Raw genomic sequence first — 14,828 nt, forward strand, 5'->3', positions numbered from 1 at the left:
GTTCCATCTCCTCATTAAAAACAAACTGAAATGGTTCTTAGTGCAAGGAATGCTCAGGTTTATTCTCTACTTGGACTAGTACTGTGAAAACTATAACATTTGGCTCTGAACTTGCTTGCTGAACTTTTTCGGAATTCAGAAAATGTAAGCAGGAAGTTTAGTAAGTTCTTTAGGGCCAATTTGTTCCAGGATTCTTCCACTTTAGGAAAAAGCTGGAAGGACTCTGAACAAGTAAGAAGCAATTTTTTTGTACATTATACAAAGGCTTTGCAATCATATGCATGTTAGCTTTTATAGATTTTTAAACAGTAAAGCTAAGGAATAACTTAATCCTGTCTCACTCAGGGGGCTGGGAATGAGATGAAGAAATAGTTGTGGAGGTGCTTGTTTATATTATGATTAGGTGAAGCAGGAAAAGACCCACAGTCAAAGGTGTTGCTAATTCGGTATTGAATTCAGCTATATCTTAACCATAAGCATGCAGACATTGCATTTCTGCAAGCAAACAAAACTTGGAATAGATTGCAGATACAAAGCATTTTATAGCGACATTAGCCTTCTATGACAATAAGAAACAGGCACCAAAACAATGACCCACTGATTGTCCAACTGATTAACAGAAGAAGAGAAAACACCTTGAAAATAGGATTGTGTAAAACAGCCTTGCTGTTTGTCAGTTTGAAGAGAGAATGAAAGAGGAAGGAGAAAAAGAAAGCTTTGTCAATTACTCTGAGACAAAGTGGTAGGTGCTGGGTTTTTTCCCCCTAAAAAGGAGTGGCAGTGTTATCAATTCACATCAGAATGCTTTTCCAGGTCATATGTATCAAGCGCAAAATAGATTATATGCTAGAAGCATGGTGGCCTTTAAGATGCAATATAGTAATTGTTCTTTTTCCCCCCCATACATTACTCTGTGTGCAGCTTGACCTGAAACTAATGCTTTACTAGCTGGATGCTTTATTAAAGGAACAGGATGGGTGAAACTGGGAAAAATAGAAATACATACAATAAGAACCCAAATATAAAATAGGCAGGGATTTAAAAAAACAAATATGTGAAGTGTCATATCCACCAGATTCAGCTTTGCTCCTTACCTGCATTCTGTCATCAGTGGGGAAAGGGATGGAGAACAAGGGGGGAACAAGTTGTCAGGTTGCTGTATACTTTTATGCAGTGCTGGGATTCATCTTTTTTTTACCAACGGTTCTGTGGCGGTGGTTTGGTGGGTGCACTTTGCATGCGCGCTGAGGGTTGGATACTGACCTTCTCCTGCAATCCTGCACTTCCCTGTGTGTTCAACAGCTGACACATGGCAATCCGCTGTGCCGCATGAAGCAGCTGAGCTTCAAAACCAAAAAAATAAAGGTCAGTATAGAGGCGGGGTGGGCGGGAGGGCCCAGCAGCTGATCATCAGAGCGAACCGGTTTGCTCACAGATGATCCTCGGAGCTACTGGTTTGGCCGAACTAGGCCAAACCAGTAGAATACCACCCCTGCTTTTATGATGGGAAATTGGGAGGGGAAATTGACAATTGAGGAAGAACTTATGCATCTGGAATCTGGTTCACACTGGTGCTGGCTTCTTCAAGGCTTCTTGCCCTGATTGTGGAATTTTACCAGCCCAAACACCTCAGAGTTTCTCGTAACACCTCAGCAGTGCTGGATTGGCTACGTACAGATAGACTATAGAGGGGAGGGTTAAGGGAAATCAGGGGTTTTAGCTTCGTGTTGACAGGCATGAATTTTAGATTCTGCTTGACTCTACTGCAACCAGTATTCCTTTTAGTAAAAGTGTCTTTTAACTTCACATGGAGTTAAGAGTTTTACTTCCCTAAAGGATCAAACTGGGACAGGTCTGACACCAACTATGAATTGCTTATTGAATCAAAACTTTGCATTCCTCTGGACTATTTTGGCCTTGACCAACATAAGAACAAAAACACTGAACTGGTTTACTTTTTCCAGAGTTTGTTTGTTTCAGCCAGTTATGTGAAAATTCAGTCTTTGAGGAAAAGAGCCATTTCCTGACTGTTTGGGAACGAAACCAGAATCTACTAATGAAGTTTATAATGAAGCTTTGTTTCTCCTAACTGGGTTAGGTTTCATATTCTATATCTCCAATTAAATGAAAATGTCATATTTACATATATAATGGCAGGTGTGCAATGGATTCTGTTTTTTATACATACAGATTTTTTTTCATGAATTTAAGATATTTGTAGTAAAGTTAATTAATGAGACAAAATAGAGACATACAATATCCTTTCTATCCTGTTCCTACCCTTTTTCCCCTTTAGAACTGTTCTTAGAGGGGATGGTAATTTCCACACTTTACTAAGAAAAAAATGGTTCTATTTTGTAACAATATAACTCTTCCTAGAAGAAATATTTTCACAGTCTGAATGCCCTGATGAACAGAGGGGGAGAAGCCATCTCACTATCACTTTGGAAGTGGGGCTGGGACAGTGAAATGGCAGGAGGACATTGAATGACAAAGAAGGAAAGAAATCTCTTCAACTCAGAAAAATTGGCACCAAAAAGGAATTTTAAAAAAAGTTGCTAGAAAGCTCTATTGTGTCCCTAAGACATGTCAGATTGTAGGAAGTAGGAAGCAGTTTACTGATTTTTAAAAAGTGGTATTCCGGTACAAAAAATATGATGATTGAAATTGTACACCATCATGCTATTAAATATAACACTCTGTACCTCTTCAGATTTGCAATTACTGGTCTTTAAAAATAACCTAGCAGCAACTAGAGCCTACTGCTGAGATGGTATAGGTGGTAAAAAGTTTGAAATGACTCCTCTTTCTTACATAATTACAGTACCTGTAGAATCCCACCCCTGATAGAGTGTATACATTGCAATATTCTCTCTGAATAATAGTTATATTTAGTAACAAACATTGCTTCAGTGGTTCTTCAGCACAGAAATGATTCCAGTGTAGGCCCATCAGAAGAAACAAGAAAATGATGGCTTTTTTCCTTTTCCTGCTGTTTCTCATGTTCCTTCAAATGTTGTTTTACTAATCCTCTTGATCAGATTTTGAGGTTATGCAATAGACTGCAAAAAAAAAAAAAAAAAAAACAAGAGGAAAAAGGGGAAACCAGTCCACATAACGTTGGGTTTCTATCTTTTCTTCTATAGCCTTACTATTCAGAAAAACCAAATGGTATGTGTTATGGCTACTTTTTTAAGGAGGAAGAAAGCAAGAAGAAATGATCACAATTATTGGTAAATATAGTTGTCATCACGACAACTGTCATCATTCAATTCATTGAAGAAAAACAACATTGGATATATTATCCTCTGCGGAGGCACCTGTGAGAGATTGTGCCTTTGGAAGAGGAGCTGGTCTGGTGGACTACAGTGGACTACAGTGAACCAGCAGTTTCCCAGGAAGGTGGGAGTACATTCCAGAGAGGGGTGGGAGACAGAGTCAACTCATCCAGGAGATAGATAAAAGACAGAGGAAGAGAGTTAGGGTAATCACGCCCTCAAATCTTCTAGGTTAAGGTGAGAATAATAAGGGTTTAGTCTGGCAAGATTCTGTCTGTTGTGTCTAAACAAATAAAGAACTGAACTCTGGTTGAATTTTCTATATCATTCATGAGAGTAATCTGACAATATCAAAAAATCACGATCCTTACACTGAACTTGAGAAATATGTTCATTAATTCCTTCAAAGAGAATGAGACAGAGAAGCTCCATTTCTCTAGCCATGGTTACTTTGGTTGCAGCAAAGCCAAAATGCAATTTTGTTTTCTATACAAGAACAGGATGTGTCTGCATCTTTCAGGTTAAAAGACATAATTGCAATATATAATTAGAAATGCAGCCTAAAGCCACTTCCTCCTAATAACTACTCTAGAACTCAACAAGCCCATAATAGATTATAGAAGACATCAAAGTTGTATTTTATCCAGAGAATAGGCATTAACAAATATACATTGGGGGAAATGTGAAGATCTCATATGACATATCATTTATATTGCATCATATGCTATGACTAATGATTGCATTGATAATTTACCAGATTGCTAATCAGTTAAGTCTCCTGGTTTTCCCTAAAACCAGCACACATGTATAATATATAATTTTAGACCCTTTCCTGAAATCTTGCCATTTCAGAAACATGCCATTTCTTGGCTGTCCCTACCTTATGAAACCTGTCCTTGCAATGATTTCTGCAGTTCCTGTCTTTCTAGACTTTCAACAGGCCATACAAGACTTTTTACCCAGGCACTGAGAGGACATCTGATGCTGGTTGTGCGGCATCCCAAAGGAATGATTGAGGCACTTGATTTTTTATTATTATTATTATTTTATTTTGATTTTATAGTTATTGGTTTTATTGCTGTGAGGCTCCCAGAGGTGCGTCATGAGTTGGATGGCCACATAAATCTAAAAAACAATAAACACACAAACAGAATACCTTTGCTAAGGTAAATAATACTCAGTGCAACAAAATAGTACTTGTGAACTCATTGAAATAAAAGCAGTGGATTTTAAATAATCCTCAGTATTTGTAAGAAATCAATTACTACAAGATTACACAAAAAGTAGTTACTATGAATAAGGAATGCTCTTGATGGTGAGTTAACATTGTTCATTACTTGATAGTAGAAACTAAATGCTAGAAAAGAACAGTTCAAATTGTTTTAGTACGTTAGAAAATTATTAATAGTTGCAAGGTAATTCTTGACTAAGAGGCAAGCAAATAGATGACTGAATTGATTCACAGTGCCAAGAATATTGGGAATGTTATTTTTAATAACCACAATCTCTCAGCAAAATCAAAGTAAAGATGGGGAAAGGAATTGTTAAAATATATTTAACAAATATTTTAAGTATTACCAAAAAGCCAGAAATAATTAATTTGAGAGAGGCCCAGTTTCAGTATTTCTACACAGATTTAATTATATGATGAAAATATATTCATCTGCTTCTGTAATCTGAGCAATATCCTTAATTCTTGGTTGGTGCTAATTGAATAATTATAGACTGGTAACAAGTTTGTTATTACTGGCCAATTCTTCCCAAACCTCAGATGTATTGGATTACAACTCCAATAATTGCCAATTGTAAGATCTTTGATTGGGGATAATGCAAATCCTCGTCTAGGATATTTTTGTAAAAGACATACTGTTAGAAAAGATGTTTTATTATATAGAAATAGTAGCACAGGATTATTATATAGCCGTATGATTGGTAGCAAAGGTTGTACTGCAGTTCACTTTCACTCTCGTTTCATCTTAACATAAGTGCAGAAATGAAGGGCAATAAATGAGATACAAATGAGTCAATGCAACTGTGCACACTGAATAGTCCTGTTTTTTCCATTTGGACTTTGTTGTATTTAACTATGAAGTAATTCTTATGGTTTAAGAAGTTTATTTTAACAAGGGCATTTCCGTCCTGTTTAGAAAAGCATACGTGTTTTGTTAATAGGAAGAATTGTCCATATCATTTCTCAACTATGCGCCTCAAAATACTGTTCTGAAAACATGTTATATCCTGTAGTTTGACTAATATCTGAGATTGGATATTCTCTTTATCCTGTCCATAGCAAATCTTGTTTTATCAGAAAAAAGAATCTTGAAAGACAGGACGTCTGGACAAAGAGATTTTCCCCATTCATCACCAGTTTCTGGTTTAAGCCAAAGAAAATCCACACTTTTATGTCGAGCTTTTTACAATATAAAGGCTATTTGAAATATTTAATATTTTTAAAATGAAAGACCTTCATTTAAGGAAATGTATGACTGAATTTTAAGGTTTGCAAAATTCTTCTTATTAATATATAAATATAAAACAATAATATAGCTTGCAAACAATGTAGCCAAACTGAGGCATCTACTGTTGGAATAAAAAATGTCAAGATGGTATTGCAGTTGCCTTCTTGACTTATTTTTATTCCCCTCCCCCTCAAGCAAAATCAAGATGGTTTTACCAAGTTGTCCATGTCTTCAATTCATACTAAAGTTGAATTTCTTTGCTTCAAGAAATGTTTTTTCCAAACATCATTATTATCTTGAAAGATATAATCTGCTTCACAGATCATGCTAAAATCTATTGTGGGGACTTCCGGTTTGAGCTTCTTCAGTGACAGACCGAAACCTCGTCTCTGCGAGGCTTCGATCCATGCTCACCGCTGGAGCGCCCCGAGCCAGCTGGTTTCGGGGCTAAGCCACCCCGTAGAAGTGATGAAGAGGGGGGAGACTGCCAGCAGGAGAGCCGAATCTCTCCTCCCCAGCTGGCCACTACAGCTGCGAAGGAGAGAGAAAAGGGAAAAGATTTGGTTTTCTCCTTTTCCTATACTGACAGCTAAGAGACTTAAGCAAGAAAGTGGAAAAAAATCCACTTTGACATCAATAGGCATTTAATGCTGAAAATAAAAAGTCAAAGGGATAATAAAGATTTCTGGATAATTAAAAGCTTTTGAAAACAGGAATGGAGAGAAAAAGAATAAAAGGGTAGGATCTGGAAGGGAGGAGACTGCCTGGAATTAAAAAAGAACTTACAGCAACATCTCAACAAGACTTCCAAAAGATACATTCTAACTGAAATATCGCAACAAAAACCCCAGGAAGAGAAAGTCAAAAAAGAAATAAGAAGATATAACTCGGGACTATCTGGATTACTTGATGATTTCTGGATTCTTGATTATTGTTTTGAATGACTAAAATCAATCGGGTGGTTGTTTAAAACTGTTTAAAATGGCTCCACTTTTAGAAGAACTGAAAATGGAACTTAAAAAGTACAAAGAAGATGCACAAGAAGGGAGAGGTTCTTTTGGCTTCATATTTCAGTTTTTAGAAATGGAGATTTGGAATTATGAGAAACAACAAGAAATGCCTGCAGAACAAGAAGATTGCGACAAAGAAGAAGCCATCTTTAATGAACAAGTAATCTTAGATGGGGGGAAAAAAGGAAAGGGAGAAAGAGAATGGAAAGTTTAAGATTGGGAAAAACAACTCCAAAAAAAAAATAGAGTGAAAAATAAGTATAAAATCAGAAAGCAACAGAAGAGGGAAATGCAGAAGAGAGAATTAGAACTAGAGAGACAAGGGGGTAAAAAGGGGAGGGAGAAGATGAGAGGGAAGAAAGAAAGGAAAAGAAGTTATAAAGGACAGAAGCAAAATATAGAGAAACAGGGCCTATTTAGAGATAATGGGTGAAAACTTAATGGAAAAAGAGATTCTGCAAAGGTACATAAGAGAGTATGGTTATATTAGAAGCAGAAATAATTTTAGAAAATATGAAACAATGTATGATTAAAATGTCTGATAAAATAGCTATCGTAATTCAGTGGAATGCTTGTCAATAAATAAATGTAACAAAAGGTATATTTAATGATTTATAAAACATATGTGAAGAGAAATAAGGGAAAAATTAATTATGGAGATTATATGTGTTTTTAAGGAAGTATGCTATTTAATTGAAAAGAAATGTTAAAGATGTTAAGATTTTAATGATTATTAATGATAGAACTGAACTGGAATGGAATGAGGGTTTATAATTACATATATTTACAATCTTTCTTCTTCTTCTTTTTTTAAGAATATAGTGTGTATTGTAAGAATGTACCAAGCAGAAATCGATTGGAAGTTATGTATTATGTATTATATTGAAAGTCATAAACTTAAGGTATATATTGAAGTTTAAATAAGAGTTGAATGGATGTAATTAAAAGATATAAAGGTGTCATACTCCAATTAGTAACTACAGGAGAAAATTTGTTTAATGAGAAAAGATAATATGAAATTGAAACAGAACAGACAAAAGTATAAATATAATTATTTGAATTGAGATGAGATAATCAAAATAAAATTGAGAAAATTAAAAGAGGGGAAAAACTATATAGAAAATGTAAAATAGTATAAGATACGGAATAGAATACAAAAAGGAGCATGAAATTGAGTTTTGTCTCTGTATAAAGAAGTTCAACCTGGGACCATGCTATTTTCAAAAAAGATGTTTTACTTGTATTTTGTATGTGTGAAAACCCAAATAAAACTTTATTTTTAAAAAATCTGACTTATTGCAAGTATCACTGATTATTGAATATACCAATGAAATGATGATTGAACTAAATTTGATAGACATGTGGAGGAAATTAAACCCTGAGAAAAAGCAATTTACATTTTACTCCAACCCTCACCAATCATGGACATCAATTGATATGGTGTGGATGAATGGTGAATTAGTAAATGAATTAAAAGAGATTGAAATCTTACCAAACGAATGGGCAGATCACAACCTGATTCAGATAGTGTGGAAAGGCAAGAAGAAACCAAGGAAAAGGTGGACCCTAAATACACAGGTAATCAAAGAGAAAGAATTTATGAATAAACTTGATGAGGAATTTGGACTATTTTTTAAAAGAAAATAATAATGAGGCAACTACAAAACAGAATATTTGGGATACAATGATGGCAATAATAAGAGGCACAACGATATCATACACTGCTAAAAGAAATAAAGAAAAATATGCCCAACAAAATAAATTAGAACAAAGAATCAAAGAATTAGAAATTCAGCTGCAAAACACCCCAAAAGATTGCAAATTGAAAAAACAGATGATAATAACTAAACATAAATTAAATTTAATCGAACAAGAAGGAATGGTTTCAAAGTTGAATACAGCCAGACAGATAGTTTTTGAACAGGCCAATAAACCAGGAAGGTGGTTGGCCTATAAACTTAAAAAAGAAAAAGAAAAAAGATTGATCTACCAATTAATACATGAGAACGGGGATGCCCAACAAGGGATAGAACAGAAAAAAGAAATTGCATGTAAATTTTTTGAAGATCTTTATAAAAAGAAGGAGGTAAATGAGGACATGATAAGAAACTATTTGGGTATTACTAAAGATAAAATAATCAAGGAGGAGATGAAGGAAATGTTAACTTAGAGATATTACGTGGCCCGAGTTAAAAGCAGCAATAGAAAACCAAAAGAACAATAAAACCCCAGGACCCGACGGGATACCAGGGGAACTTTATAAGAAAATAGGAGAACGAATAGGACCTCTCATGGTAGAAGTATATAATGAGGTCCTACTAGCAGCAAGAATGCCGGATTCATGGAAGGAGACACTGATATCGTTGATTCCGAAAGAAGATTCAGATTTACGACATATACAAAATTATAGACCAATTTCCCTGTTAAATACTGATTATAAAATATTTACCACAATTATAGCAAATAGATTGAAAAAAATGAATATATACATAAAGATCAAAATGGATTTCTTCCCAATGGACAAATTAGGAACAATTTAAGAATAGTATTAAATGTTTTGGAATACTACGAAGCCCATCCGGAAAAACAAATAGCCCTTGTATTTTTGGATGCACAGAAGGCCTTTGACAATCTAAATTGGCAATTCCTAATCCAACAAATTTACAATATGAATTTAGGCACTAAATTTGAAAACATCGTGACTACAATTTATGATTCACAAAAGGCAAATATTATAATTAATGGAGAGTACACGCGCTCAATAAAAATAGAGAAAGGAGTCAGGCGCGGATGTCCATTATCTCCCCTGCTCTTCATATTATCTTTGGAAACATTGCTTGCACGAATTAGACAGAACCCAGGAATAAAAGGACTAAAAATTAAAAAAGAAGAATATTAACTCCAGTCATTTGCGGATGATATGGTATTTTTCATAGAGGAACCAATTGAAAGAGGTCAAGAACTACTGAAAGAGATCAATTTGGGGAAGTTGCAGGACTTAAAATTAATAGGGGAAAAATGAAATAACTAAAAATTTAGCAGAAAAGCTAAAACTGGAAAGGATAATGGGATTACAAATAGTAAAAAAAAGTTAAATACATAGGAATTTGGTTGACAGCTCAATGCAAAACTCTAATGGAAAATAATTATAATAAATTATTACAGCAAGTCAAAAAAGATTTAGAGATATGGGTTAAATTGCAAATCTTATTAGGGAGGATTGCCACTATAAAAATGAACATTCTGCCCAAATTTATTTACTTATTCCAAACAATACCAATAAAAATCTATAAAAATTACTCCGTGGAACTTAACAAGATAATTACCAAATTTATCTGGCAAGGGAAAAAACCGAGGATAAACCTAAAGGCAATGCAAGATATGAAGAGCAGGGGAGGTATGGCACTCCCAAATTGGGAATTATACTATAGTGCAGCCTCCTTACTTTGGTTGAAAGAGTGGGTAAATCTGTCAAATAAAAGGATCTTATTTTTAGAAGGCCATGATTTACAGAGGGGATGGCACACGTTTTTATGGGACACTGGAAAAATTAAGCAGAAGTATTTCCATAGACATATAATTAGAGATTCCTTATTGGCTAATTGGAACAAAATAAAAAATAAAACATTATTTAAAAATCCCAATCTGGATCTCAACGATGGAGGCGATGATACATCCAAATAATCTAGATCTTAATAAAATGATAAAATACAAAGACCTTCTTGATGCGCAAGGAACTTTAAAATCATGGCAAGATCTCCAAGAACAAGGGCTACAAGTAGACCGGTGGGCTTATTTGCAAATTCAAAATAGATATAGCCAGGACAAGAAAAATTTTGGAATTTATACTAAGGCACAACAATTAGATAAAATCCTATTAGGTCCAGATAAAAAAAAAAAGCTAAATTTTATAATTACTTATTAGAGATGGAATTAGAAGAGGAAGTAGTCAAAGGCAACATGATAGCTTGGAGCAGAAACATAGGACGTAGCATTACATTATTAGAATGGAAAAAGGTCTGGACAAGGAATAATAAAATTACAAAATCAGCAACATATAAAGAAAATGCCTATAAAATGTTTTATAGATGGCATCTCTCGCCCTTGAGAATAGCGAAAATGTCTCCTAACATGAATCCGAATTGCTGGAAATGTAAAAAGAAACAGGGAACATTCTTTCACATGTGGTGGTCTTGCACTGAAGCCCAAAGATACTGGCATAGAATAAAAAAATGGTTAGAGGAAATAATGGCGGAGCAAATTGAATTAAAACCAGAATTCTTCCTATTGGGGATATTTAATAGACAAATTTCTAAAAAAGTCAAATATATAATACTGCACATTCTTACTGCAGCCAGAATAACCTTTGCACAGTGTTGGAAACAAGCAGATATTCCAACAGAGGAGATGGTTATACAGAAGATAACAGCCTGTGCAGAGATAGACAAGTTAACCTTAGCACTTAAGGAAAAAGAAACATCAGAATATTATAGAAGCTGGGAATGCTGGTATGACTGGATAGAACAAAAATAGAAAATATATTAGTAAACAACGTAAAATGTAAAAGAGGTAGTAACTATACATTCGCAATAAGATGTATTTGTAAATATATCACCAATATTGATAACAAACAAGGAACCATAGACTGTCGATAGTAGAATTGTTAGCTTTTAATAATTTTCTTTTTTTCTTTTTCTTTTTTCTGTGTGTTGTGTATGTGTTTATTTGATATTTTAGTTCTATAATCAATAAAGTTTGGTTTTTTAAAAAAAGAATATACCAAAAGGACTACATGCTAATTCAATTGCAAGCTAATCATGATATAGATTAGCATGATATAGAAACAAGTCTATCTACAATTTTATGAAAACACACTTCTGCAAAAAGTGCATTCGAATTATATCTGTCCTACCTATAAAGATCATGATATATATGTGATCTGGATAAATATGTAGCACTACTGGAATTTAAGGTATGATTCTAAAATGTTAGAAAATCAATGGGAAAATATGGATGTGCATAAATAGCAAGCATCAGAGCATTATTATGCTTATATTAAGGTAGGGGTGGGGAACAATGGCCCTTTTATAACTTGTGGACTTCAACTCCCAGAATTCTTGAACCAGCCATTTTGGCTCAGGAATTCTGAGAATTCAAGTTCACAAGTCATAAAAGGGCCATAGTTCCCCACCTCTGCATTAAGGTCATAGTTTAGAATTGTTTCCACCCAGAATTAAAATAAACAGCTTATGTCCAACTATGGGCTATATGTGCTACAATCACACATTGGTTAAATCAATATTTCTATCATTTTTGTTTGTTTGTTTTTCTGAAGAAGTGTTGCCACTTATGTCCTCTTGTTCTACCCATCTGAGAGACTCAAAACTTATAATATATCAACCACCCATGAGGATACGATTTATATTTATAATTGTACTTGTTTCAAATATGTTTATGCTTTCAATTATGAAGTTTTACAACATATGACAAAACCAGAAGGTAAAGGCCTGGAAGAAGCCAAATATCATAAAGAATCAATGACTAGAAAATCAACTGCATGTCTAAAAGGTAACAGATTAAGATGGAAGGTACATTTGTAGCCAGAAGTGCAAATATATGCATGTTTACTCAGCATTAAGTCCTGTATTGAGCATGATTTACTCCCTGTTAACTATGGACCCTTCCCCACAATTCTGAGCCTTCAAAAGCAATAAGCCATCTGTCATCCCATGGCATCTTACCCCTCTCTGGAGCTGTAGGGTAGTATTAGACATCATCATAAAAGTTTTGGGTCCTCAGGAATGTTAGGCTAATACTTAAATTAATTTGTATTTTTTGAGCTTCCACTTCGTAAATTTATAAAAACCTAGCAGAAGATGGCAATAGGAGGAATGCAATATAAAATAGCTTGATGGATCAAAGCAAATTCATGTCTAGTTCAGGTCTGTTTACACTAGAAGATGTATCCTTAGATCACAAATAGGACAGAAGATGTGAAGCCACTTTGACTGTTTCCCTTACCAATTGGTATTTAATTGGCATGATGCCCTTGATTCTTAATAAAGCTGTCAGAAGTAGAATAATTCCTGTAACTACATTACAGTCCTTTGCACATTTAATTAGTTTTTTATAAATGCAATTAATAGCTTTTAAAAACCATAAAAATTGATAAGCACTAAGGCATTTAATTTATAGCAGCAAATGCCACTATTTAATCATGTATTTTATAAAGGACTTTTACATAAAGAAATATATGATTGAATTTTACATTTTGCTGAAATCATTCTTATCAATCTATGAATATAAGGCAACGACAGAGGGATTTGGACTAATCAAATTGAAAACTTAATTTCAATCCATGGATTCTGAAACTATGAAGGGTGGATGGAATTTCAAACCACATTTTTAATTCAATGCTTCATGTGCTTCTATCTTATCTGCTTCTTAATCACTTCTTCCCAAGCTGCATATGTGGAAACACTGCTCCCTTTCCCTGCAGGCTAACTCTTTTAGTGCCTAAATAATTTTAATTGCCCTATTCTGCACTGTTCTATCTTTTATTCTGTTGTCCTACAACACTGTTCTTCTGCTTGAGAGATCTTCAGAATCAGAGCTGTCTTAGTACTTATTTTAATTTTTAAAATATAGAATGCTTCGAGAATGTGTGTGTCATTTTTGTGCAAGGGCCATGCTAATCTTCTCTGTATTCTAATTTTAATATATGTGCTGCTGAAGCAAGCATATCTTAGTATTTATGTAAAACATTTATGTATTACTTTTCAAGGGGAAAAAACTTCCTCAATTTTTTTTTAAATTGCTGTAGCATGAAGATTGGCAGATTTTTTAAAGAACAGCTATATTATGTGCCAGAAGCCTAGTTGTAAAGGAGACTGTCTGATATGTTTTATTATCTTTATTAAAATATTATACTGGTGCATATAGTCTAGTTTTAGGATTATTTATTTCCAATCTTTGCAAAGAAAGAAACATTCTAGTTGATTAACAAACATGTCATTTTTCCACATAGCTTTCAAAAGTTAGAGTTGCTGAGAAATCATACCATTAGTAGTAGTGAGTCATTACATTCTTGTTCAGGCTCAGATTGTTGAACTAATATTGTACCTATGCAAACACCACTCACACCTTATAAATCCAAAGCAATATGTTATAGCCAGGGTTCTTCTTCAATTCTATAATATACATGAGATACTTTCTATTCATATAGAGGGGTATAAATTTCACAAATGGATAAGATTAGGCATTTGCCAGAACCTTAAAATAGCAGAGTCCCACTTTCCCAAAAATGCTTTCATTTCTACAAAATTTCACTTTGCATGCCCTTGTCTTAGAGTATCCCAATGATAAATTAAACTCAGTGGCGTTGCCTGATTTATGTTTTGTAATAGTGTTGCAGTACTGAGTATTCTATCTTATTGGCATAAAGCAGGGATCTGCAAACTTGGCCACTTTAAGACTTGTGCATTCAACTCCCAACATTTCTTAGACAGCATGGCTGGCTGAGAAATTCTGGAACTTGAAGTCCACAAGTCTTAAAGTGGCCAAGTTTGGAGACCCTTGGCTTGAAAAATTACAGGAGTTATAACCTGACTTTCCTGCACTTAATTCCTAGTTTATTAGGGAACTATAATCCATTCACCACTTCCAGTACTGTAATAGTTAACAAACAGACATGCCTCCATCTTCTGTTAGAAAAGTGTTTTCATTTTTGTATGAACTTATATTCCCCAACAGCAATTTTGATCCAGTGTCTATCTTCTCTTTTGTGCGGAAGGTGATTGAGAAAGTGGTTGCACAGTGGTTTTGTAGGACCTTGTAAGAGTAGATTATTTGGATCCTTTTCAGTCGGAATTCAGGTCCACAAAGGAGATGAAAATGGCATTGGTCACATTTTTGGATGACCTCTGCTGAGGAAGAGATGAGTGTTGTGCATCTATTCTTGCTCTACTTGGCTATCCTACAGCTTTCAATGCAATTAATCTTGGTATCCTTCTGCATCAGTTCAGAGGATTGGGTATGAGAGACAGAGTTTTGTGCTGATTTGTTTCCTTTCCCCAGGATCA

At 34.4% G+C, this 14,828-nt stretch overlaps 1 non-coding gene across 1 annotated transcript; it reads right to left on the bottom strand.

The window, feature by feature from the left end:
- Nucleotides 1–13,385: 13,385 nt before the first annotated feature.
- Nucleotides 13,386–13,489, bottom strand: LOC113411755 (U6 spliceosomal RNA). Its single transcript, XR_015750015.1, has one exon. It is a non-coding gene; the product is annotated as a U6 spliceosomal RNA (small nuclear RNA).
- Between the last annotated feature and the right edge of the window lie 1,339 nt (nt 13,490–14,828).

This window comes from Notechis scutatus, chromosome 5, assembly GCF_049901735.1.
Source record: "Notechis scutatus isolate UNSWTSFEM ecotype Mainland chromosome 5, rNotScu1.2, whole genome shotgun sequence".
Taxonomy (NCBI): domain Eukaryota; kingdom Metazoa; phylum Chordata; class Lepidosauria; order Squamata; family Elapidae; genus Notechis; species Notechis scutatus.